At 52.5% G+C, this 25809-nt stretch overlaps 1 protein-coding gene across 2 annotated transcripts in view; it reads left to right on the plus strand.

The window, feature by feature from the left end:
• Positions 1-25809, plus strand: part of ZHX2 (zinc fingers and homeoboxes 2) — a 153647-nt gene that overhangs the window by 49918 nt on the left and 77920 nt on the right. The window contains exon 2 of one of the 2 annotated variants that reach the window (XM_081816484.1): positions 19407-19477. The gene's annotated coding sequence lies outside the window, so the exon portion shown is untranslated. The remainder of the gene's footprint in view (positions 1-19406; positions 19478-25809) is intronic. The other variant, XM_081816485.1, reaches the window with a different exon arrangement.

Here is a 25809-nt window from a genome sequence, read left to right on the forward strand (position 1 = left end):
ATTGCATCTGTGGCTCTCAGAGCTCCCTGGGTAAAAATGGGGGTCTGCTGCGGGATCTCGGCAGACCCCCAGCCTGGTGGGGTTCTGCCTGGGTTCTGGCCTGGCCGGTGTTCTGTTTGCCTGGAAGGGCCTTGGAAAGGGACAGTTGGTGTGGGATCCCAGGAGACATTCAGCAGATACAGATGGAGAAGGTTGTGTCATGAGTTAAACTCTGGTGCGTCTGGGAGTTTCTTGCCCCCTAGCTTGTGACGATTCATCCATTGTTTAATAGGAAGTTCCCCGATTTGGGGAGAAATATAAGACAGAGAAATTAGAGAGGAAATACCATGACCATAAGGGCTTGTTCCAGACTTAGGTCTCTCTTCTCACCCGTCACCAACAACACAGAGTTCATGCTTGTGTGTGTGGTTTGTTGGGGTTTTTTCCCCCCCAGTTATTTTTACATCTGGCAGGGATCTCAGGAAGTTATCCAAGCTGTTAATGCCTTTCCTGCAGTATCTCCTACTTCTCCTACCTGTGCTTTTCTGTCTGTGGAGAAAAGGAAGGAAGGAGGGCAGGAAAAAAGGAACTGCTCTCAGACGCTGATCCCTCAGGGTGGCCAGAGGCCGCCACGCTGTGGCATCAGAGTGTTATCCTTTCTGTTTTAGGAGGATAGACATGCACCCTTGAAGCCAGCTTGGTGGAGTCAGCTGACACTGGAGTTGGCATTGAAAGTAACAGCTCTAGTCCAAGATCTGCCGCTGAACCATACCACCTTCCCCAAGCTTCACGCGGCCCGTCTGACCTGCCCATCTCTTTCGAGGGGTGGTGAAAGAAAAGAGATGGTGGATATAAGAGCATCCCTCCCGTCTGAGAGCTGGAAGGGGTTCTAGAAACCTAGATGTCTTCCTTTACCAGTGAGAAAACGAGGCCCAGGAGTTGTAGAGCACTTTCTGGGCAGAAGAGCAGGCCTGGGAGGGGACTCTGGTCGTGGTTGCTGTCTCCTTCTGTGTGATTGTTCTGCAAATGGGGAGCGAAGTGAGCAGAGAAGCAGGGGGAGGACTCTGGGAATCTCTGGCCAGAGCACCTTCATGAGCTTCTGAAACAAGGCTTGGTGACGGAATACTCTGGTTTTCTTTGTGTGTGAGGGGGTCTCTCTCTGTTTCTGTCTGTCTGTCTCTCACACACAGACAGACACATTGCTTGGTCTAAAAGGCAATGATTGCTCTTCACAAGAGAGAATTACACACTTTTTCACTGATCCCAGGGAAATCGACCGGGCATTATTTAACTTGGCAAGTTATTTTGTAAGACATGAAGGAGTGAAGCTTAAAGTTAAGGAGAACTTCTGCCCAAACTCCTTTGCGTCTGTGGGCTTGTGGCCTTGTACTTGCCCAAAGCCCCCAGGCCCCTATTATCCCTGTTCCCCTCCCACAAATACACACATCCCTGGTCCTGTCGCCCCCAAACACGCAGAGGGTGGAACCGAAGAATATGGGCTACTAAAACAGCCAGAGGGGAGCGCCTGGATGGCTCCGTCGGTTGAGCATCAGGCTCTTGATTTCTGCTCAGGTCATGAGCTAGCAGTTGCGGGATTGAGCCCCACATCGGTCTCCACGCTCAGCACAGAGTCTGCTTGAAATTCTCTCTCCCTCTGCCCCTCCCCCCACCGCTTGCACACTCCCTCTCTCTCCAAAATAAAACAAGACGAGAAAAACCAGCCAGAAGATCAGAACTCTGTTTCTCACTAGGGGTGTGACCTTGGGCAAGTTACTTAACCTCCCTGAGCTTTAGCTTCCTCATCTGGATGATAATAAGAGCCCTTACCATTGATGTGAGGCTTTACCTTTACAACGGAGAAGCATGAAAAGTGCTTAATCCGGGGACAGACACCAAGTAGCAGCTTAATAAACGTTATCTGCCACTATGGCACATGTTGGAGGGATGTTGAAGGTCATGGGATGGCTGTATCATTTTCATAAGGGAATTGACTGGTTTATCATTTAAATGAGATCTCACTTGGCCTCCAGCAATCTGGCTGCATAGTTAAAACTCTAATTTTCTACCCAGGGAAGAACAAATATTGTCCAAGTGTTAAGCACTCCATAGCTGAGCTGTTATTTTTGGAACACCGAGATGCTCTCGTGGTAGCTTTCAATACTACCTTGTGTGCATAAATACCCTTCTACCTGAAAAGGATATAAAATTCCAAACAATGAAAAGATACCGATACAACTGATCTGGAAAGCATGAAAACAGGAGTAAAAACACAAAAGCCCAATTGTCAATGGGAGAGAGGTTACATGATGCTGCACTTTCTAGTTTATAAAGCACATTTTTATAATCGCCACACCTGGTGGTCTCCCAACCGGCCTGGAAGGTAGATGTCAGGTCACCCATTCCGAAGGCGAGGAAATGGGGTCTCAGGAGGAGAGCCACCATGTGAGAATGAAAGACAGATAGCAGCCACATCCCACCGGGCCTTGTGGGACCTGGTAAAGGAATGTGGATTGTCCTGAGTTCAGAGGAAGGCCTTCGTAGGTTGAAGCGGGAGAGGGTTGCAGTCTGCACACTTCTAGAAGATCTCTCTGTGGCGGTGGGGAGAAAGAGCAAAAGTGGAAAGAGGGAGGTCGCTCGGAAGGTGGCTGTGGAAGTTCAGGCGAGAGAGGTGGTGTTCGCGGAGAGAAAAAGAAGTGGATGGGCTGAAGATGTGGAGGTCACCAGCCAGGCTGATGGTGGCCTAGATGTGGACGCTGATGGAGAGGGGAGAACCAAAGATGGCGCCCAACTCTCTGGCGGGTTGGCAGGTGTTTGATGACAGGGCATCCACAGAGGAACAGGTTTCGGAGCTGGGAGGGGGAGGGGAATCAGGAGATCCATTTGCATTTATTTGGGGAAGGAGGATCTATTTCCCCAAATACTCCGTCCTCTGATGGCAAAGAGCCGGTCGTATTCACTTGCTGCTGGGTGTTGAATAAATGCTTTCAGTGAGCAGGGTGAGCTCAGGCCCGTCCCAGCCTGTCTGTAAAGAACGCTGCCCCTGGCAAGGCGCTGTGCTCCTTCTGCCACCAGGGAACCAGGGAGCCGTTCATGACCCCTTCTCAGAACATTGGGCCTGATACAAGAAACCAACAAAAAACCCCAATGTCCTACCTTCTAACGTTTCAGGCTTTCGGTAACTTCTTCTTTTGCCAATCTCCATGGGATCTTCCCTCAGCTAACATTTGAAAGTGATTCTTTTTTTTTTATTTTATTTTTTTATGTTGTACTCAGGCCTTAAATAACCTTTACTCTGTGGTGGCTTACTGAATAGAGGAAGCCTAGTAAAATTATAATAACATCAACAACAATAACAAGCTTTTGTAGCCTTCCATTTAATTAAAAGACCTGGCTATTTTATGTGAGCCTCAAGAAAAGCTCTGAGGTAAGATACATGGTATGTTCAGCTCCATTCAAGAGGCCAAGGAATGCGGTACCCAAGAGCATGTAAAATTATAATAATAGTAGTAGTAGTATTAAGAGTTAAGGCAGGGGCGCCTGGGTGGCTCAGTTGGTTAAGCGTCTGCCTTCAGCTCAGGTCGTGATCCTAGGGTCCTAGGATGGAGCCCTGCATCAGGCTCCCTGCTCAGTGGGGAGTCTGCTTCTCCCTCTGCCCCTATCCTTGCTTATACTCTCTCTCTCTCCTCTCTCTCAAATAAATAAAATCTTTAAAAAAAAAAAAAAAGAGTTAAGGCATTCAGAACAGGGCCTGGCGCATGAACATTTGCTGTTACTGTTTTTTGATTAGTTTCTAGATCGAGAGACTGAGGCACCGTGAGGCTGTGATGTATACACTCAGCCGCAGAATGGGCTCCCGGGTGTGTATGCTGGATGCCACTCTCTAAAGGAACCTGTGTTCCAAAGTGATGTTCAGTTGGTTGGAGGGGCTGGTGCCAGGACTGAGTCCCTGTGAAATTCTCCTTTCCTGTCAGCCAGCAATTGCCACAGCTCTCCCTTGCAAGTCTGCCTCCTGCCTGAGGTGGGGGAGCGCACCATCCAGGACAGCTCAGAGCCTGTCGTCTCCCCGCTGCCCCCATCATCTTTCACTCCTCTCCGTTCTCCGAAGTAGAGCTCAAGCCCCGCCTCCACCGCCTTCTCCCCTGACCTCCACCCTCCTGGCATTCTTCTCCAGTGGGTCTGCAGTGGGGCCATCATGGGCCACGGAGAGGCACATGACCTCAGGGGCCCCAGGTGACTCCTCACCCATAAGCCTTGGCTGTGTAGATGGAGACAAGAGGCCTCGTCTTGTGCCCTGTGGCTCTCCTTGCCCCGTGTTCCCGGCCCAGTGCCAAGCCCAGAGCAGGTGCCATGACATTATACAACTGACTTCTAAAAAATAATCACAATAATCATCCCTAGAACCCACTTTTGCAAATGGGTGGTGTGCTCATCCAAGTCATCCCCTTGGGGAGCTTATTCCAAAGGTGGAGCCACGACTCAGAACATCCCAGGCCCCTCGAACATCCCCCCACCACATTCTTAGCCTTGATGTTGGCAAATCGATGTCCTTTGAAGGTGCTTCCACCTGTCCCATCTGTGGAAGCAGGAATGTGACTTCCCTCAGAAATGCAGTTGCGGGGGGAACAGGTGTCGAGAATAAGGGCCAATTATACAATCATGTGCCCAGTTTACTTTTTGCCTAATAACCTGACCATGAAGACAGCTCCAGAAAAGGGCTTCCAAATGTGTCTCAAGCAAGGGTCACATCACTGAGCTAAATATAAAAGGTCTGCCATGGGGACCGTGTTGAAACAAAGGTTCACTTTGGGCTGAGTCAGTTCTGTGAGTGTGGTTAAAATTTGTCCGCAAAGAGGAATGAACAAGTGAGTGAGCCTTTGGGAAAAGCTCATTATCTCCTAGCCAAAGTGTGTGTCATTATATTCATGTACATGTGTGCCTTGGGGGGGGGGTGCTGCAGAACCAGCCACCCCCAAAAAACAGTCCTGCTTTGAAGCAGACATAACGCTCATTCCTTTGCCTCTTGCTGTCCCTCACGGGCCCCCAAATTTGTTTCAGCCCAGTGACTCCCTCCACTGACCTGAATTTAATTATTTTATTCTTCATAAAGAGCACACCTCCCCCTGCCCCGATTCCCACCCCACCCCCCAAATTAACTGACCTCTCCTCATTAAGTGTTCTGACAGCACGGTTTTGTGTGGGAAGAGACGTGGGCTCTGTTCGCAGACCCCACTGCTGATCTCTGTTAAAATGATGAAAATTTGACAAGGCAAGGGGCTGGGGATGCGGATGGAGGTTGGGGAGGATGTTTTCCCTGGATCCCCGATATTTGTTTTTTGTCCAGTAAAATATTTTCCTGGGCATCGGAGGGAGAGGAAATGTTTCTTCGCACCCTGCCCCCCCCCCCCCCCAGCCCTCTCCTCTCTCCATCCTTGTCCTCGCAGCCGTGGTCTGGCTGGAGCCAAGAGATGTTCAGTGTGCATATCACGGAAAGACGAGGCGGTTTAGAAGACCAGACCGGCCGCAGTTCCTGAGTGGTGGTTAGGAATCCTGAGGCACCACTGAAATGCGTTTACTGAGGCAGCTACCCGACTGGGGTCTCTTGGACAGAACTCCCAGCAAAGCCCCGGGGCCAGGTGGTGGCTGCCAAGAAGCCATGGAGTGGCTGGACGAGGGCCTTTCTGGGGTTTTCAGAGAGGAGAGGTGGGGATCATGAGTGGGAAAGGCATCTGGCCTCCCTGCTAGGGGCCCCAGGGAGCCTGGCGCTGCCGTTCCCCAGCTCTGCTCCTCGGCTTGTCCTCGTGGCTCTGAGCTCCACTTGCTCCCTGGAGACACAGGGTTAACCATACCTACCTACTGAGTGAGCAGCTCTGGAGCCTGACATTTCCAGCTCTGCTGCTCACTTGCTGTGTGACTCTGGGCAAGTTACTTCACCTCTCTGCGCCTGGTTTTCCTTGCTGTATTAGTTTCCTGCGGTTGCTGTAACAAATGACCACAAATTTGGCGTTTTCAATCTCTCACAGTCCTGGAGTTCATGAAGCAAGTATCAGCAAGGCCATGCTCCCTCTGGAGGCTCTAGGAAAAATTTTTTCCTTGCTTCTTCCAGCTTCTAGAGGCCACTGGCATTCCTCATGGCTGCATCACTCCAAGCTCTGGCTCCGTCTTCACATCACCTTCTCTTCTGTCTGTGTGTCTCTCCTCTGGGGTCTCATGAAGACACGTGTCAGTGGATTAGGGCCCATCTGGGGATAATCCAGGATAATCTCATCTTCAGACCCTTAATTACACCTGCAAAGACTCTTTCCAAATAAGGCCACGTTCACAGATTTTGGGCACAAGGACACAGATACATTGTTTGGAGGGGCACAGTTCAACCCACTGCAAATGACTAAAGTCCTTCAGCCAGTGCCCAGCACACAGCAAACACTCCCCGTTTGCTCCCATCATAATCCTCGCTGAGCCACCGTGGCCTTCAGGGAGCACCATGTTGCACCCTCCAAGGGGCGCCCTTCCCGTTTTGGTGGACAGGAATGGAACCTGCTGGCAGCCACTTGGGTGGTGCTGCTTCCTGCCACCTCCACCACCGTCCCCCAGTTCAAGCCCCCATCACCTCTCGAGTGGACCATTGCCGTCCTGTTGGCTGTCCTCCCAGCGTGTCTCCTGCCCACTGCCCTTCCTCCACTCCCTACACACACCCCACGACTGTCTACTCTCCCCACAGCTGCTGTTGAAAGCCATAGGTCAGATTCTATCAATCGCCTGTCCCCAGCCCTCCACTCGTTCCCCTGTCCCACCCAGAGCAGAAGCCAGAGTCCTTACGGCAACCCACAAGGCCCCACACGATCGCCTGCCCTCTGCCACCTGGCTCTCCGGCTCAGCCTGAAACACAACACACACACACGCACTTGCGTTTGCACTTGCTGCTTGCTCAGCCTAGAATACTCTTTCCCAGCCGTCTGTGGTTTTCTCCCTGGTTGCCTTCAGGTTCTGCTTAGAAGACACTCCCTCGAAGGGCCTTCCCTGACCCCCAGAGGGTCCCAGCTAAACTAGCACTGCCAAACATCTCCATTCCCTGGCCCTGTCTTGTCTTTAAAGCACACAGTGTGCTTGGCATTGTACGCTTCTCTGCTTGTCGAATTGTCTGCTTTGCCCCCTTACACGCAACTCCACGAAAGCAGGGAGCATGGCCCCTGCCGATTCCCAGCCCCAGCACATGCTAGGCGCATGATCAACGTTTCCCTGGTGAGAGGATTATTACGGGCTGGGCTCTGCCTTTGTGCGCGTGACCGCGTATCTCCCCACAACCAGGGACAGCGGTGTGGTTATATCGTTTCTTGTCGGAGGGGCAGGGAGAGGAAATAAATGTCCCCTAGCAACCCCACCGGTGAGTGGTAGCAGCAGGATCGGAGCTAACTGGGCTTCCTCCAGAACCCACTTTCTGCATCACCATCTGCCACGAGGCAGAAATGCCAGACTAGGTGAAAGACCTTCGGGAGTGGAAATGTGCTACGTTGGAAGTACCAGAGTGACAGTAGCCGAGCCCTCGCCGAGCAGATGGCTCCGCATTGCTTTAGGTCGCCTTCTTGTTTAATTTTTCAAATTTTGAGAACCATTTGTGCTGCCTCCCTGGATGAGAGAATGTGAGGTCGTAAGAAGGGTGTCTATGAAGAACCGTCGCTCTGTTCCGCTCCTGTCAGATTTTGGTGGTCTGGAATGTTCCAGAAATGGGGCACGCATGAATGTGTCCTTTGTTCCAAAACAGGTCAGTCCATTTTTCTGCCTTCAGTAAACATGGCGTATTGATTAGAATCAAATATTATGGTGTGGGGCCGTGCAAAGGGTGCATTTCCAACTCTACTGCTCAAGTACCCTGCGGCCTTAACTAAAAAATAGCGGCTGTCCTCCCAGGTGTTAGCACATGCCAAGCTTTATACTTATCGTCTCATTTAATTGCCCGAACCACTCTTGGGAGTGAGCACTCTTAATAACCCCAGTTAATCCTGGCCACAGAGACGCAGAGATGTTCGATAACTTGGCCAAAGTCACACGGCTGATAAAACGCAGAGCCTGGATGTGAACTCAGGTTGTCTGTCTCCTGAGCATGAGATTTAAGCAGCTCTCTTCCATGACTCAGCTTTAGCTGTAAATTGCGGGGAATGCATTCAATCCTCTTTCCAGCCTGAAAAATCTTTGCTTCTGAGGCTGAGACTCTGGTAGTAGTTTTGAGGCATTGACGTGCATGCAAAAGACTCAGGTGAATAAGGATGAAGCAGGGCTGAACCAAGGAGATCACGAAGCCAGGTCCAAGATTCCGGCTCCTGCCTCTTGGGTCCTTGCTTGCGTCTTGCGGTCCTGGCATCTGCTACTTTCCTTGCCTTGACGGTTTGCAGAAATAAGAGCCTGCAAGTGCATATCCCCGCCGCCAGCCCCCCACCCCCCTCCGCTGGACGTCTTTCCCCTCGGTATGAGAAAAGGAAAATGAAACCCTTCTGGTCGCCTGGTGTTAACCTCAAAGCAGCCTCACATCTCTTTTCTCGTTTTATTCACACAGGAACCCTGTGTGGACAGGGAGGGAGAGTCCCATTTTACGGATGAGGAAACAGACAGAGACAGGTTGAGAAAGCTGATCTCAAGGTCACATTTCCCTCTCCTGCCTCCTACGAGTGTTTCCTGGGTCCTTCCTCAGGGTTTTTCCTACTTTACTGTAATCATCTTAGCAAATGCCTTTGAATGCTCCCAGCCGCCTCCCACACTGTTGCCACTGCTAGATTAGTAATAAATACCCATCATAAAGATAGCCGTCTTCCAGAAGGTGCCCTCGGTGTGTCAGGAACTGTGCTCGGGGCTTTCACATTTGTTTGTCCCTACTCCCCCACAATATCCCTTTGAGATATAGAGCATTAAGATGCCCATTTTACAGATGAGGTGCCTGAGGCCACACAGCCCCAAGCTGACACTGGCATATCATACACAGCTAGGAAGTGGTAAACCCAGCATCTGTGTGGGTTAACACAGGTTGTCTGAGGTCCCCTCCCTGGCTGAAGCCTTGGGGGACTCCTGGTCACGATGCCCTGCCTCTGCCCCTCCAGCCCACACACCAGCTCCACTAACTTCATTGGCAGCCACGCTCAGCCACCTGCTACTCTCTGCTCAGACCATGCCCTTCCCGTGGACCTCACCCCTCTGCTCCCTTCCCTGGAATTCACACCCCCTCCCACCCATCCTTCAGAGAGCAGGCCAAAGCCACCTCCTTCGTGCAGACCCGGCGTCTTCCGCACCCTTCTCCCCACCCAAGCGTCACTCTGTCCCGGGGCACCCTGTACCTCTCTCCATTCTGGCATAGGTCATGGGGTGTCTCCGGCACCTGATGCAGCCTGTAGATCGAGGGACACAGGACAGCAGGGAACAGCATGGCTTATGGAAGGAGTGGAGAGTGTGTGCCCCGCCAGAGGGCATTCTGATTCCTCATTGTTTTTTAAAACACCATGCCAGCCCAACAAAACAACTCTGTGGCCATTCAAACCACGAGCCACCAGGATGAGACTCCTGGGAGCCCCTCGGGACTCCTGTGCTTTACTACATTGTCGGTGCTTACATGAGGGAGGGAAGGGAGGGAGGAAGAATTTACCTTCTCGGGCTGCCATGACCCAGAGCGGGTGGCTGAGGCAACAGAAATTTTTCCTTCTCACAGTGCTAGAGGCTGGGAGTCCAAGCTCAAGGTTCCAGCCAATTCTGTGTCCGGTGAGGACGCCCTTCCTCACTTGCAGACAGCCACTTCTTGGCGTGTCCTCACAAGGCCTCTCCTCAGCGCACGCACATGGAAAGAGACAGCAAGCTCTCTGGTGTCTCTTCTTGCAAGGACACGACTTCCGTGGGGCCGGGGCTCTTATAGGGCTGCCATCTCCAGAGACAGTCACACTGGGGGTTAGGGCTTCAGTATGTGAATGTGGGAGGGGAGGGGGGCCTAAACATTCACTCCCTGACACATAGCATTCCAGCTCACTTGATCCACAGGTATTTCCTGTGTCCTTACTGTGGGAATTCTGGAAACAATGAAGGCAAGCAGCAGAGACCAGTGGTCAAAAGCATGGGCTTTCTTATCAGAGAAACTCAAGTTTGAAACCTCCCTCGGGCACTTACTCTCCAAGTGGCCTCGGACAGCCTACTCAGGTTCCTGACTGTAAAATGGGGACACGACACAACCACAGGGCATTTGAGGATGAAGCGAGATTAATGCGTATTCGCCGTGCCTGACAGCACTCACGAGTACATTCGGGGACTATTTACTGAGCACATACTCTGTTCTGGGCGCTCTGCTGGGTGCTGGGAATCCAGGACGAGCAGATCCCTTGTCCTCATGCTCCCTGGAAGAGCCAGATAATGAACAAGTGAGTCTGGGATCAGATAACACACAGGTTATCGATCATTTGCCAAGGGGTCCTGGGCTCTAAGGAAATAAAACAGGTGGCAGAAGAAGGGCAGCGGGGGAAGAAAGCCCTGCCTGGGGAGGTGACTTTGTCCGGAAGCTGACGACCACACAGAGACTCGGCTCAGAGTTGCAGTGGAGGGAACAGCAAGCACAAAAGCCTGCAGGTGGGCCCGCTCGGTGACTGCACGAGCTGTTAATACTCGCCGTGATGGTTGTGCTTACTCTCGTTTGTGGGCCCGCCCTCGGGGGCCACCTCCCTTGTGGGGACACAGGGCCTCTGCCCAGCCCTCCAGGGTGCAGTGCCCCCCTACGGCGGGCCTTCAGAGAAGGGCAGCTCAGTGAAGGCTGGTGTGCTCAGGAGGGCCTACTGGCGCAGGGAGGAAGGAGCAGGGGGGGGGGTGTGTGGGGAGGGAGGGAGGCCGGCATTCCAGAGGAGCGGGAGTTTGGGTTGAAGAGCCTGACATCTGAGGGACCCTCAAAGACCGCCCAGGCCAGAGCCAGGTCTGAGAGGAATGCCCAAGGCGCCATGTGGATGACCTCCCTGATAAGGGCATCAGTGGCCTCCATTGTCACTGCCAGCTCGAGAGAGTGAGCTCCCCACTCAAGATGTAAGGCCCTGGGCGGAAATCCAGCCTTGTGAGTCACAACCAGATGCACATCTTGTCAGAGAAAACCATGGCCGCAGAGAACTGGTCATGGTTTCCTGGAAACTTCCTGAGTGTCGGGGGAGGGGCTCTCCGAGGATGGGTGCCAGCCACAGCTGAGAGAGGAGGATGTGCCGGGGGCCCAGGCTGGTGGCCTGGAGCTGTGCCTCGCAGGGTCCTCAGCCGAGCCTCCCGGGGCCCCCTGCGGGTGTCAGAGCCTGAGGCCAGGGGACTAGCTGAGGCCCATTCGGGGGTCTCCGTCTCCCCTCCCACAGCATGCCCCTCATGCGGGTGTGGGAAGAGCAGCTGTGCCGGGAGAGGGGCCCCCCTGAGTCCTCATCCCACCAACTTGGATTCAAATCCAAGGACTTCCAGGAGCACAGCGTCTCTGGCCCTCAGTTCTCTTGTCTGCAAAGTAATGGGATAATTTGGGAGCTCTCCAAGGTTCCGCCCAGCTGGAATATTTGGGCACTTCCTTCATTTTCCTCCCTATAGATAAAAGAAACTGAAGCCCAAGAGCAAGAAGCTTGCTCAGAGCCAACCCCGTTGCAGGTGGGCCTGGAGCTCCTGCTCTGGCCAGATCTGCACCCCTCCACCCCTTTCTCCAGTGTCCCTCCTTCTCGCCCCAATCTTCTCGTCCTGGACACCTCTTTCCCTCTGTTCTTTCTGCCTGTGCTTCCAGCCTGCCAGACAGAGGTTCAGCCACCCCAAGAAAGAGGTTCTCACATGGGGGTGGTAGGTCCCAAATCAGAACCAGAATGGGGACTCCCAGGGCCATCGGCCACCTGTGTGTACTAGCTGGGATTAAGCAGGCAGGACCTCGTCCGGCCGCCTCCTGCCTGAATCCTACGTATCCTTCAATCCAGCTAAATAACACCTCCCCCAGGAAGCCTTTCCGGATCACTCCAGCCAGAGTTATCACCTTACCAAGCCTTCGCCACCCATGCCACTTTACAACCCTGCTGTTGGCATTCTCACTTACTTTTGTCGTAATTATTTGTGCATACATCATAGCTCCTCTGTGCAATTCCAAACTCACTGAAATCAGTAACCAAATTGCCTACCAACAGCCTCCCTTCGACATCTGGTGCAGTGTTTGTATTCTAAGTGTTGGATAGATAATTGTGGAATAAATGGAGTTTCCTTTCCTCATTGCAGAAGGGTTCTTTCCTTTCAGAATGAATGGCTGGGTGTGTAAGAGCATCTGTTCTAGAGCTACACTGGGTTGAATCTTAGCTCCGCCATCTGCACGCTGTGAACCTTGGGCGAGTTACTCACACTTTCGTACCTCAGTTTCCTCTCTTGTAAAAGGAGGCTCATTGCAATCACCCCACCAACCGGGGTGGCCGTGAAGATTAAACTAGTCATGCGTGGAAAGTGCTTGATGGAGTGCCCAGCACAGACTTGAGCCAGTAAATGAAGTTGTTCAATTTCGAGGATCCTCTATGCAAATTTTTATTTGAGGTTTTGGAATATATGTTACACTGCCTTGCAGAATTTGAGCTTGGCTTGAGGCAGGTGCTAAATCCTTTTTAATCCTTGCATCCATTGAACCTGCATCAGGTATTCGATGCCCACTGTAGAAGCTCCCCAGGCCCCTGGAGTAGGAGTGGGGAGGGAGAGATGGGCCCCTGGAGCTGGTGAAACTGCTCGCCAGCCTGGGGCTAGCAGCTACGTTAAGCGCTTTTATTCAATTCATGTGACTCGACAAATTTGGAATGTGTTAGGGAGAGTTTTTCCAGCTATGAGTCAGTACATTTATGCTCCCTCACACACACATAAAAAAATTTAAAAAGAAAAAGAGTTTAGCGAGAATCATTTATGAGTGCAAAGTGGAAATCTGTGGAAATTTTATTTTGACCCTGAAGGCAAGTAATACTTAGGAATTTAATAAAGGGCTCAAAACAGGATGCAGTGGAGGAAAAAAAAAAACACAGCTAGCTGCCTTTTCCTTGTATGTTCTCAGCCACTGTGTTGCACAGAGGAGGGTCTAATCGGCATGGCTTTATTAAGCACCTCCTGGATACCCAGATTTGTGCTAAACATGGTGGGGGAAAGAAGGGAAGCAGAACCAGCATTTATTAACCACCTCTTACGTACCAGAGAATCATGACAGGAGGGGAAGAAACCTGTCTTTAAGTTGAAGAGGGAGTATGGGAGAAAATGGAAGAATTGTATTCAGACACATGGGTTCAAGCCCAGCACCCTACATTCATAATATCATCTAATCCCCATCGTATCCGTTTATGGATGGCAAAACTAAGGCTCAGAAAACTTTAAATATTTTGTCTATGGACACAAAACTCGTAAATGTTAGAAAGCATATTCTAAACTGGGTCTGCCAGTCTCCCTATGAGGGTTAAATTAATGTCCACAGGAGCTGTGTTTCCTACGGGGGGGGGGGGGGGGCGAGGCGGGGAGGCGGGGGAGGCAGACATCCCTGTTCTGGGAGACCATGTCTGCCTATCGTAACCCCGTACAGCCTTCCTGCAGACCAGTCTCTTCAGCCACCTTCTGTCACTTGCTTTTAAGTCCTGCCTGTTAGGGATTATCCAGAACCTGCTTCTCATCCAGGCTGATCCTCTTTGCTGTTGTTTATTTTAAATAAAGAAACCACCACCCGCCCAGAGGGCCTGTGTTTCCAGCTCACTTTCCTCTCTTTTGCAAGGGCTCATTTTCATAGAATCCCAACCTCCAGGGAGCTGTGTTTTTCCCTCTGGAACATGAGCTGTAATCAAAGGTGTATTCATCCCCAAGCATCTGCCCGAAGCCCCCGGAGCCAGGGTTCCCCGAGGTCTGACAGAAGGAGGCTCAGGCCAGGTGCCCGGGGACAATTTTTCCCTACACAAATCAGATTGCCCTGTGGTTGGCCTTTGTAAAGATGGCAGGGTCCCAGGGATGCCTCTCAGACTGCTGGAGGATGTGAAGGGGGCCCAGGAGTCAGCAGGACTCCGCTGTCCACTCAGCAATGACTTTTGAGAGCTGCCATGTGCCAGGTCCTGCAGACACAGAGAATCCAGCTTTTTGACGAGCTCCCATCCCTCACAGGTAGAAGGAGCCGATGTCTTGAAACGCCTGCAAGCCCCTGAAAGATCTGGCCCTTGCTCTTTCTCTGGCCTGCTTGGCTCTGGCCACTCCAGCTGGCTTCCGGTATCTGTATCCAACAGGGACCCCCCACACACACACACCCTTCTCCAGCTTTTTCGTCTTCCTTCCTTCTTTGCCTTTCGGATCCACCCCCCTTCTGCTGTATTCCCATGTGCCCTTCCTGGTGAACTTGCCACCATGGCCGTGGGCTTTGGTTGGCACCATAATATGATCGAAGTCTCCAGCTCCAGCCCAGCTGCAAGGGCTCACCTATCTCCCCAGACAGTGGTGAGCAAAACAGACCCTGCCCTGCCCAGGACTGGGCACCTCTTCCTGGAGTGTCCATTGTGCTCAACAGTTTTGAAGAGGAAGTATTTGGAAACAAGTAACAGATCAATTCTAGAGTAGAATTCAGCATGCTTATTCAAGATGTCAAGCTGTGCCCACATACTTTGGGGAGGTTAGGAACTCAGCATCCTCTGTGCTTTTGGGGGGGGTTCTTAGTAGAAGAGTAGATTGGGGTTGGAGGAGAGATGGCCCAGTTTGCCAGCAATTTCAGCCATGGAGCCAAAATTTAAGAGTCTGGGGGCGGGGCGGGGGGAATCTGGAAAGACTGCATCTGGTCCGGCCAGAGTTCAAACCCCAGTGCTGGAATTTGACTTTTGTGACTTGGGGCAGTGTATTTGATCGCCGGAAGATTCAGGTTTCCATCTGTATAATGGGTGCATGGATGCATGCTCCTCAGATTTGCCGTGGGAGAGAGAGAAGGTATGTGGAGGACTCGGCTCAGTGCCTGGCACAGAACGAGCGCTCAGGCCATTGTGTTAGTCACTGGCTAGTGATGCTCTTTTGAATGAAAGGCTGTTGTTGGTGACCAGGGTGAAACATTTTCTGGAACAAAGACAGGCAACTGAAGACTGCACCTCCAGTTTGCAGAATGATGGCCACACAGAAGTGGCTTGTAGCTTCCCACCTTTTTTGTGCTTGACCTTCCCCTCGTGTCCAGTCTGGACTGGCCCTGGCCGGAGCCCCTCCACCCCCCTCCCCTGTATACCATGGGTTCCTCGCCCTCTCCTCAATATGAGGCCATCACCGCAGGACATAATGACCTGTTTACCGGACCTGGTGTTTCTTACTCATCTGCTAAATGTTTGCTGAATGAAGAAATGGAATGGGAGTGACCGTGGCAGGGTCGGGGGTGGGGGACGTGTTTTTCTCCTACAAACCGTTCAAGCAGCCTTTCCCTTTTCCCCCCTTCAGGTGTCTAGCAATCCAGTAGGCTTAAAGTAGGCCACAAGGGGAAGACGGGGGAACTGTAAGGGAAATCCTACAGGCAGATTTTTCCTTACTGGGATTTTGCTCCATATGACCGGCACTTTCTGGTGAAAGGAGTCCTGAGCCAGGAAGACTGGAAACGTGTGCACATTTAGAGCTTGAAGGACATCAAAATGTCCTTTAATTCATGTACAGTGCTCACCATGAGAGCTGCCATTTTCCATGTGCAGGAACGGTGTTCGGCACCAGGGCGTTGGACACCCCCATGCCAGCCCAGGGAGGAGGTTCTGTTAGAGCCCCACTTGGCTGGTGAGGCAGCCGAGGTCCTGAGGAGAGGAGTGATAGGCGTGCAAGCACTGAACAAGCATGCGAGACTCAGACTCGGATGTCCTGTCTCCGAGACCAGTACTCTCCCCCATGCTGGTTAGGATCAGGTGTCTTGTGGGTGATGGTACAGTGCTGGGTCTGAGGATAAACAGGGAAAACAGGACCGACTGGCTGAGACTCCCCCCAGCTCTGGGAATAATTCACTGTGCAACCCCACGCAAATTGCTCTACTTCTCTCTGCTCAAGAAGAAGCACCCCACCGGCTGAAGGATAATAATAAATACCATCAGTAATAAGAGTAGCTAACGTACCTGCTGACAGGATTCTCAGCATGTTACGTGTGTTGCCTCCCTCGGTCCTACAGGGTGGGTTGGGGCTAATTAGGGGAAGGGGAGGACAGAGCATTGAAGGAAAGGGATTAAGGAGAGCCGTGTGGTTGCCCAGGGCATGGGGGATTCAAGAAGCTTAGGAGTCAGTCAGTGAGCCCAGAACACAGCGGGGCAAGGTGAGGCAGGGCGAGATGAGCGGGGGGGCCAGACTTTGCAGGGCTTTGGAAGCCCTGGGGTAAGGAATGTGGTCTCTATCCTGAGACAAATGAGGGATCCATGAGCTGCACCCTCACCCCCGGCCCCCGGCCCACCTCTGCACACACTGTCCTTTCTCATACTCAGACTAGAATTTATCTTCCTCTTTTTTTATACTGTGAGTTTCCCAAAGGTGAGGACCGGGTCTTATTTATTTATGCCTCTCTGGTCCTTAGCACACAATTGGGTGTATATAGGTACTCCATAAATGACTGTTAATCAAATGTTTAATATACTCAGGATTTAGTATTAACATATTCCATATTGAATAAGTAGATATCAGTACCTGTAATGCAGCTGACATAATGAAGGCGTTTCTGCTATAAAATGATAGATGCATTCCTGTAAAACCTTGCATTCCAAAAAATTCAAAAATCACAGCGCTCTGGGGGACCATTGGGGGACAGCAGAGCCCTCACGACCCACCCGAGTCTGTAATGAAGCACAGCCCTAGTGAGGGTACAAGTGCAGTTCAAAGGGCATGCTAAATTGTGAATTAAAAAACTACATCAGTAACCTAGGGTCTGAGTCACTGCCCGGGCTAGATTTTACGAAGGAAGAGGGGGCTTGATGGGAGGGGCTGGGGACGGTTGGAGGCTGGGAAGGCAGAAAGGGACAGATGCCTTTCTCAGAAATTCCAGGTAGAAGGGCAGCTGCAGCCTTTGCCACTGGGTAGCAGAGATAGATGGGCTAGCCCATGGCCTTTGCACAAAGACCCGAGAGACCTGAGCAACAGGGGTTGCTAAGACAGAGCACGTGGCCACGCTGAGCCGAGAGGCGGGGTATGGCACAGGTGGGCGTCTGGACAGCCAGGAGCCCTCCTGGCTTGCTGCACTCAGCTGTGTCCAGGGGCTTTGCATCCAGTTGCCGTCATGTGGAGCAAAACATTAATGTGCTGGGAACATTTGCCTATGAGCCTCCGCGACCTCCTGATTTTACTGACGTCATCCCCTACCTTCTGTGAGCTAATCTGCCTTAGGGAAGACAGTGCAGTGGAAGGAAAGATCTAACGTGTAATATGTGAGTAACTGATAAACCAAGCACGCCAGCTGGCCAGTTTCCATGAAGAAAGGTAACCGTCACACCCCCCTGTGTGGGTTGTGGACCATTTTCCTCTTGGCCCATGAGTCTATTCCATAAACGCATTCTGTGAGCAGAGTGTAAAGCAAAGCCATATGGAGCTGGGTGAAACTAAGTAAGAGCATCATAAACCTGTGACGTGACGGCTCTGCCCGCCAAGAGCAGCTGAGCTGTAAGAGGACCTCAACCCCAACCTGCCCAAAAGCTGTGTGACCTCAGGAAAATCACTTAACCTCTCTGTGCCTCATTTTCCTCAACTGCAAAATAGTACTGGTGACACTCCCCAAGTTCTTTTAAGGAGCGATTAGCTAATGGATGAAAAGCTCTTTCTAAACTCTAAAGGGCTTTACAGAGTATTGGCCTTCCTGCATATCAGTGCCTGAGATACTAAGGTTCGATGGTCCCCTGGGTACCTCCTCCGCTGGATGGTTAGTTCTAAGTACAGGGGTCAGAGAGCTAAACTCCCTGGAATCGGCATAAATTAACCACTGGGATTAATGTAGAAGCTTGACTTTTCCTGCAGGAAGGAGGCCCAGCACCTTCAACTGGAAAATTTTCATGGGCCCTCACAAAAGTGGGGAGGAGCCAGCCTGCCATGTGCAATGCCTCCCTCCCTGAGTGCTCTCCAGGGACCCCTCCCGCTGTGGAGCCTGAGGTCATCCACCCACCCCTGGCCCACTGCCCTTCCCTTAGCCCTCCCACCCAGCCGGGCCTGCCGACCCCTTCGGCTCCCCCAAGATCACGCCGTGAAAAGGAACACTGGGCTTGGATCGGCTCTACCACTTACTGGCGGTCAGACCACCATAGCCAAGTTGTGGCTGCTTGAGCCTCTTTGACTCACCTGAAGAATGGGCTCTGACTTCCTTCCTTCCTTCCTTCCTTCCATGGTTACGGATGCATATTACTACACCTTCCAAGACTGCAAAGGAGAACTCTGCAGACTTTAGTGAGCCCAGGAATCACCCAAGAAGCCTGTTAGGAAGCAGGTTCTGACTCCGTAGGATCGGGTGGGGCCTGAGACACTTTTTCCAGCAAGCTCCCAGGTGATGCGAGCTTCCCTTTGAAGAACAAGAATACAGAGCAGGTGCATACAGCGCCCGGTGCGTGGTAACATGTCCGCAGAAACCGTTGCGGTGAAGATTCTTCTCCCCCCACCTCCACCCCCCTCCAGTCAAAAGGTTCTTCTTTGCCAACAGGCAGAGATGAAGAGAGAGCCCTCTGCTCACCTCAGAATTCTTAGGGAAACAAGAGAAAACAAGTTTCGCTTTGGAGGCAGGCTGGGTGTGGGGAGTGAGGAGCACGGCCTGCACGGCTCATCAGCACGCTGATCCACGCTCCCACGTGCGCTGCAGGTGGGCCTCTGCCGGCTGCAGAAACCTCTAGAGCTCAGGCCTCAACTTGCCACGCTGGGAACGCAGCCTCTGAGCCGGGCACACGCCTTATTCCTCCGGCTACAGCTCTCCTGAGGAATTTTCAAAGCACACACAGGGTTCGCTTGGCAGGAGTCTCCCAGGATATAAATACGCATTTGGGGCTTTTGTTTGAAGGACTGCAGTATCTTTTTGACTTGAGGCCTGCGCACAGGGCTTTTCCCCTCACCTTCATCAAAATGGAACCGCACACAGCCAGCCGCTGCTAGGAGCCGACTCCAAAGACTCCAGGAGAGCCCGAGTGAGGTGCAGGAGACACCTCCCCACCCCGCCCCATCTGATCCTGCTTTTGGTTTCCCTCTCCTGAAAGGCCTGCTTCTCCACGAGCTGCTGACTCACCCAGGGTGAGGGTCTTTCCCCCTCCCCGCACCCTTCTCAGCATCACCACAAAGCCCAGAGGTTTTGAGGTCGGTTTAATGAGCAGCTTCGTCCTTCCCAGTCCTTCCCATTTCCCTTTCCTTTCCCATACGGTCTCTCCATCCCAGTCCCCCGGTGCCTCCAGGCTGCCTGGAAAAAGAGTTGGATACCTCGTTGCTCTGCCCTGCTTTTAATATTGAGTTTCTCTTCTTTGTAGGACTCGACACCCTGACTGCTCTTGGAGTCAACGTGTACCAAGATTCCCAGGATGTAAGCAATCCGGGGCTGGTGAGTGACAACGTGCTGGGCGGAGGATTTCAAGGAGGGAAAGGGGATGCGTAGGGGGAACGGGTGGGGGGGGGGGCCAGACCTGGAGCCTGTTCAGGGGCAGCTGGCTTTCGTAGCTCGGACTCCGTTTCCCTGCAGATGCACCTAGAAGTGGCACAGTGCAGAGAATCCAGGGGTGAGTCCCCTGGCTTTCACTGGGGCCCTGCCAGTCCCTCCCTAGAAGCAAACCGAGTCTGTACAGCCTGGGTTTCCGTTCTCTGCTCAGATGACAGTAGCTCGGATGCACCATCCAGAGGGCCTGTGCTTGGAACTGTGTCCAGGGAACCTCTAACCAGGGTTAGGGAGATATTCTTAGAACAGAGAGGGAACTACCTGGTTTACAGGTTTGTAACCCCTAGCCCTGAGGGGACCTGACCAATGAGAGGTGAGAGAACCACCTTTGCACAAAGGGCCGTCATTGGAGAACGGGCAGCTACTGACTCAGCCTGAGGACGAATTCCTAACGGAAGAGGTTATGCCGGGGTGAAACAGGCATCCGCTGGAAGTAGTGAGTTCCCTGTCACTGGAAGAATGCAAGTGCAGGTTGCCGAAGCGTCAATGTCGAAGGAAGGAGCGGTTTTGACTAGGGCAGTGTCTTACAGACTCTGTTCCCGTGATGACCCGGAACCCCCAGGGGTAGTAGGGTGAGGGGTGGGGGGCTTGTGAGCGCGCGCACTCTCTCAGCACCGCCTGTTTGATGGGGTTCTGCTGTAAAACTTCAGAAGTTGCTCGACGCGATGACCCTCGGGTCTTCCTAAGACCTGTTGTCCGTTGGCCTCAGTGGTTAGACAGCCACACATACCACAACACCTCACGTACGTGGTGGGGTGGGCAACTCTCAAGCACAGTGGCAGTTTTGAGTAGAAGCTTCGGGGAGCCCTGACCCCTGCCAAGACCACCAAAAGATTAACCAGCTAGTCCTACCATCCAGAGCTTTGATCCAGGCCACACAGACCAGAAAAAAAGGGTATGGGGGACGCTGTGACAGGATTCCCCCAGCCCCCAGGCTGTGGGAGGACAGCGAGGGTGGCTTCCTAAGGGGGTCGGGGCGCTTTGGCAAGACCCGGACCACACACTCAAGCTAGCATGAGAAGAATCGCACCCCAGACCCGGGTGGGGAATTTGCACAGGAGGGACACCCACTGTGAATGGGAAGGTCTGAGTAATGAGCCCCCAGGCTTCCTTTGTGCTTTGTGACTAGGTCGTCCTCCCCCGGGCCTGGGTCAGCTGCAGCTGTAAATATTTATCAAGGGCCCCTGAGGGCAGGGTGCCGTGGGAGGCCAGAGATGGGTTTGTTCTTTAAGAAACTGACAGCATGGATGAGAATTGAGTTTGACAGTCGTTGTGCATAGGCTGTCTGTTCAGCTGAGTCCTGAGCGCTGTGGGGGGCTGGAGGGTGGGAGACAAGGGATGGGAGGGGAGGCCTGAACAACGCATTTGAGCCAGGACTTGATGCTTTCTTGGCAAATCTTTAAGCAGGAGTGGGGCTTTGAGGGCATGGGCTGTGTCTTTGATTGACAGGACCTGCACATAGTAGATGCTCAGTAAGTGATTGTCACTTGACTGGAAGGGAGAGTGATGGGGAGCCATCCAGGGAGGTGATGTCTAGTTAAGGAGGAGTCCGTCCGCCCAGGTTCAAATCCCGCCTCTTCCACTAAGCTGTGGGGCCATAGGCAAGTTGCTGACCTTATATACTTCAGTCTTCTCGGCTGATAGTGGGATTATGATAACACCTACCACACAGGGTGGCTGGGAGGAGTGAATTAACCCCTGTCCAGCAGCTTGGCCCTGGGCCAGTACATAGTAAGTGCCCAATAAACGTTAGCCCTATTCGTCTTCTACACGTGGGACATGACCCTGGATTAAGGTTCAGTGTTGGGACAGCATGAGGCAGAGGACAAAGCTCCGGGCTGGGAATCAGAAGCCTGGGCTTAACTGGAGGGAGGGGGGACAGGGAAGCGATCACACCCCCTGCACCCACTCTCTAGAATGGAGATGCTGTGAAAAGCTGGCTCCATTTCCCCAGCTCTCTCTCTGACGGGCCTTTGTAGTCCTGGTACCCGTCCAAAGGCAGGGGGCTGCTCAGCCATTTATTACTTGCTGGGGGCCCTCCTGAAAAGTGGTCTGACTTCTCAGGACCTCCTTGTCCCCCAGTGAACTGAAGACCAGGGCGAGCCTCCTCCTCTTGCAGAAATGATCTTAACAACTCGAAAAGCACTCTACGGAAGAAAGATTCTGTTGATGCAGATGGAACATCATTTAAGACTTGAGTTTGGGTGGCATGATCTTAAGCCTCACCAGCCAGTGCCCCCTTCCCCATCCCTTACCCGGTGAGGTCTGGCTGCCTCTTCAGGTGGGAGACTGATTCTCAGAATGATGCTTCGCTTTGTAAAAGGCACCAGTCAACACCAGGACTCGTAGCAGGGTTCAAATAAAAATTGCACTTGCCTGAACTGGGTATAGCTAGCATCTGCTGAAATCCAAGCCTCACACTCCACAAATGCCCATATTTGCCCCACAGGCAGACCTAGAAGAATCTAGACTGTGTTGCCAAGAAGGGCCCCCGGGGGATGGTTTGGGTACCCACCAATAAGAGACACCTAGGCAGCTTGGATTGCCAGGAAAGCGGGAGACTACAGTAGGCAGGCAGGCTAAATGGGGACATACGCCAGCCCATTCAAGCAGCCACCTCTGAAACCCTGTCCGGGGCGGGGTACCTTCGCCCAGGGTGCTCTCCGGGCTGTTGGGGTATGGGCCAAGTGCCACAGGCAGAGCGAGCCCCGCGTCTCCAACATGGGTCAAGGAGTGCCCACTGCACGTGTGTGTGTCACACAGGTGTGGGGAGCCCGGAACCCAAAGGAGAACAAGCGTGCGGAGAGGCAGGGTGATGGTGTTCTAGGCAGGGTAGCGTAGGGATCAGGGAACAGAACTCAAAACAGGATGTCAGGCAGTAAGCAACAGAGAAGGCTGCAGTCAGCCTACAAGTAGTCAGGGACCTAAGTAAAGAAACGCCAGGCTCCTTTTATGGAGACCCAAGCATGCGCCTAAGTGCCTTAATGAGCGAGAATGACCCCTCCACAGGGGCGCTTGAGGGCACAAAGTATGCTCGCAGAAGATGCTAGGACGCGTGCGTCAAGTGACCAAAAGTAAGTGTGGGCGAGGTCCCCCAAAGCTCCACACTAAAGGGGCAAATCCCCCATCCCTCCCATGGATATTCAACCCCTCACTTTAACCTCCCTATAAGTAGGTGAGACCCCAGCCTCCTGGGGCCGCTCCCTCTCCGAGCCTGCAGGCACTCCCTTCTTCAGTGTGTACTTTCCCTTTCAACACAGTCGCATTTGCCTGAGACATCTATCAGGCATTAGTAGTAGACCTGGACTATAGAATGAGCTTGCTCAGGGGCTTGCCTTTCACCTCCCCTGCCCATCACACTGCGACCCTAGATGGATAGTAGGACTGTAGTGTGAGCCAAATCATCTAGGGCACAGGCACTGCCCCTGTGCCTACGGGATCTTCAAAAATGTCTAACGTTTTGCCAAGTGACCCCCACTTCACTTCTCCCTTTAGTGGGAAGGGGCCGGGGATGAGGGGCTTTCCTGGGCAGCTTCAAAGGGGAGGCATTCAGAGGAAAGAAGCCCCAGTCCCTGGCTCTGTCATGCCTGCAGCTTCTCTCAGCTTCTGTGCCACCTCTGTTTAGATGAGGTACCCGGGCTAGGGCAGGGATGGTAAGGAGATTTCATCTTCTGGACTCCGATCAATTGCTCATGGCTGCCGGGACAGGGCGCTGAGAAGGATTCCGAGGAATAGCCAAGAAATCGTGTGCTGCAATGGATTAGTGATGTCTGCTGAGGGAGCAAGAAAGAGGACCTGTAGCATCCGGGCCAGTTTTTGGCATCCCTGCACAAAGCAATTTCTAAAACCACTCACTCCCTAGCCCCATACTTCGGGGATTTTCTATCAGCAGGCTTGTTCTGCATCAGAGAGGCAAAGCACGGCCCAACTTCATTAATCTGGACCACGTTGGAACCAACCCGAGTAAGTGAGAAGTCTTCATCTTTGGGTATCTCCTGCATACAGGAGCTTTGTTACCTTTCAGTGAATGGAATCAAATGAACTAGCAACTAGTTACCTGGAGTCAGTGCAGGGGACCACAGTGATCTGTGCTTAGCAAGTCTGACCACGCGGCTGAGCGTGCCTGACCCGTTCTCCTAGGACGTTTACTCCATGTGCTGACGATGGATACGACCGAAACTCCAATGAAAGCAGGGTGTTTTTGAGGTAGAAAATCATTCAATGGGCAGCTTGGCTTCTATTTCAAATTGCCAGAGAATTTGAATTAGACTTGGCTGCACTCTCTGGGAATAAGCTGTTTTTTGCAGAATTCTATGCACAAGATGAGACAAAACAGTCTAGAACTAGATTTTCCCTGAGTTTCCTGATCTGTAAAATGGGGAAATAATACACCCCAGAGGGCCATCCGGGAGAGTAAGTGAGATAAAATGCGGAAGAGACCTCGCCGGCAATCTTGCTCACAAAAAGATGGTCAAAAAACTGCTATTTCTTCTCCCCCGTACCACCTCCTATCTATAGTCCCCCTGAAAGCATAGCTTTCTTCTTACAATATGTTCGAGAAAATGCTGTTACAGATAGATTTTTTTAAAATAGCATCATACTTTTCAAATGACTCCTGTTAGTTTTTTTCAGAGGCTTTTCCTTTTTATTCTCAATGATTTTTCAATGGGAAAGGTCCACTTAAACCTTCAACTTGAGTTGCTCTTGGTCCTCTGGGTGGAGTAGCGGATGCTCCCAGGGTCCTGACAGGCATGTGCATGAAGGCTTTGGTCACAGGTCTCTCCAGAGGATGCTGAACCACACAGTGACCAGACCGTGTCCACATCTTCCCTTGAACTCAGCAAATGTCAACACCCAAATGCCACGCCCCCTATAGGGAGAGTCAGGACCGTGAAGGTGGTCAAATGTCAGGTTGATACCAAGTGAATTTGAGTGTGGGCATGCCAAAGGAGGGGAATCTACTTGTTAAAAATGGGCAAGAAATTTGAAATGGAGCTCCAGTTTCAGCCTTAGCCCCTGAGAATTCTTCAGGAGAGCGTTGAGGTTCTCACTTAAAAAAAGAAAAATCAAGACCAATTAAATCTATGTAAGGCAGGGAGAGGAACCCACATGGCTGGAGGAGCAAGACCCTTGGTCACAGAAGCCAAGGGGTGGGGGAGCAGGCCTGGGAATCCCAGGAGAGTTCGTAGGACTCCTGGGTTGTTGGCTGAGAGGAGAGGTTCTAAGGGGGCAACTGGCCTCCTGGAGCATCTGCCCCATCTTCTCTGGCCCGGGCCTGGGCAACCTCATGCTTCTCTTTTATCCTTTCTCCTGAGGCCTGGAGCAGAATGGCTCTGTAGCCCAAGCCCTGCTCCCCTGCCTGAGGAGCCTCCTCTTCTGGACTCCGATCAACTGCTCATGGCTGCCAGGACAGGGCGCTGAGAAGGAGAAGGCCTGGCCAGCAGTCAGCCCAGGGCCCCATGGGGAGGGAAGGAGGAACGGGTCCTTCTAAGCCCCTGTACCTCCACTCCCTGTGTCGTCACCCTGCTGCGGGTCCCTCTCCTCATCCTTGTCCAGCCTCATCTCGTCGTTCTTGAGGATGGGGCTGAGGCGGGGGGTGGGGGGGCTTGAGGTCAGAGGGCGTGGCCAGCAGAGGCTCGCCTGAGGAGCCATCACCTGGAGGCCCTGGGCAGGCAGGGGTGTCACCTCAGCACGTCCGGCAGCTCCCTCGGAGGCCCTTGTCCCCTCTCTGGATTCCCATGGACCTTGAGGTCCCAGCACCCAGTGTGAAGCACCACCGCAGGGTCAGGAAGACCGTGCACTTGGGAGCCGGACTGGCTTGGTTCAAATCCCAGCTCCACCCTTGCTAGCCCCTGATCTTGACCCAGTTATTTAACTTCTCTGTACATCAGTTTCTTCATCTGTAAAATGGGCCGCCTCACAGGGTAGTTATGACTGCTGAGTTTATGGAATGTGCTTAGAACAGGGACTGGCACGGAGTTAGTAAATCAAAATCAGTTAAGTAAATCAGAGCAGAAATCAGTGTGTCCTGTGACCCCCGGATTGACACCGAGACTGTGAGCTTCCCACCCCCAGAAACAAAGTCCTTCCTTCTGCCTGTGGTTTTCCCAGGAGGCTCTCAGCTGGAACCCGAGGGAGGGGAAGAACTTCTGCAGATAGGGAGGCAGGGGAAGCATGCGCAGGGGGGCGGAGGGAGAGGAAGTCTGGGACGTTTGGAGGAT

Source organism: Leptonychotes weddellii, chromosome 4 (assembly GCF_054177405.1).
Source record: "Leptonychotes weddellii isolate Sample4059 chromosome 4, ASM5417740v2, whole genome shotgun sequence".
Taxonomy (NCBI): domain Eukaryota; kingdom Metazoa; phylum Chordata; class Mammalia; order Carnivora; family Phocidae; genus Leptonychotes; species Leptonychotes weddellii.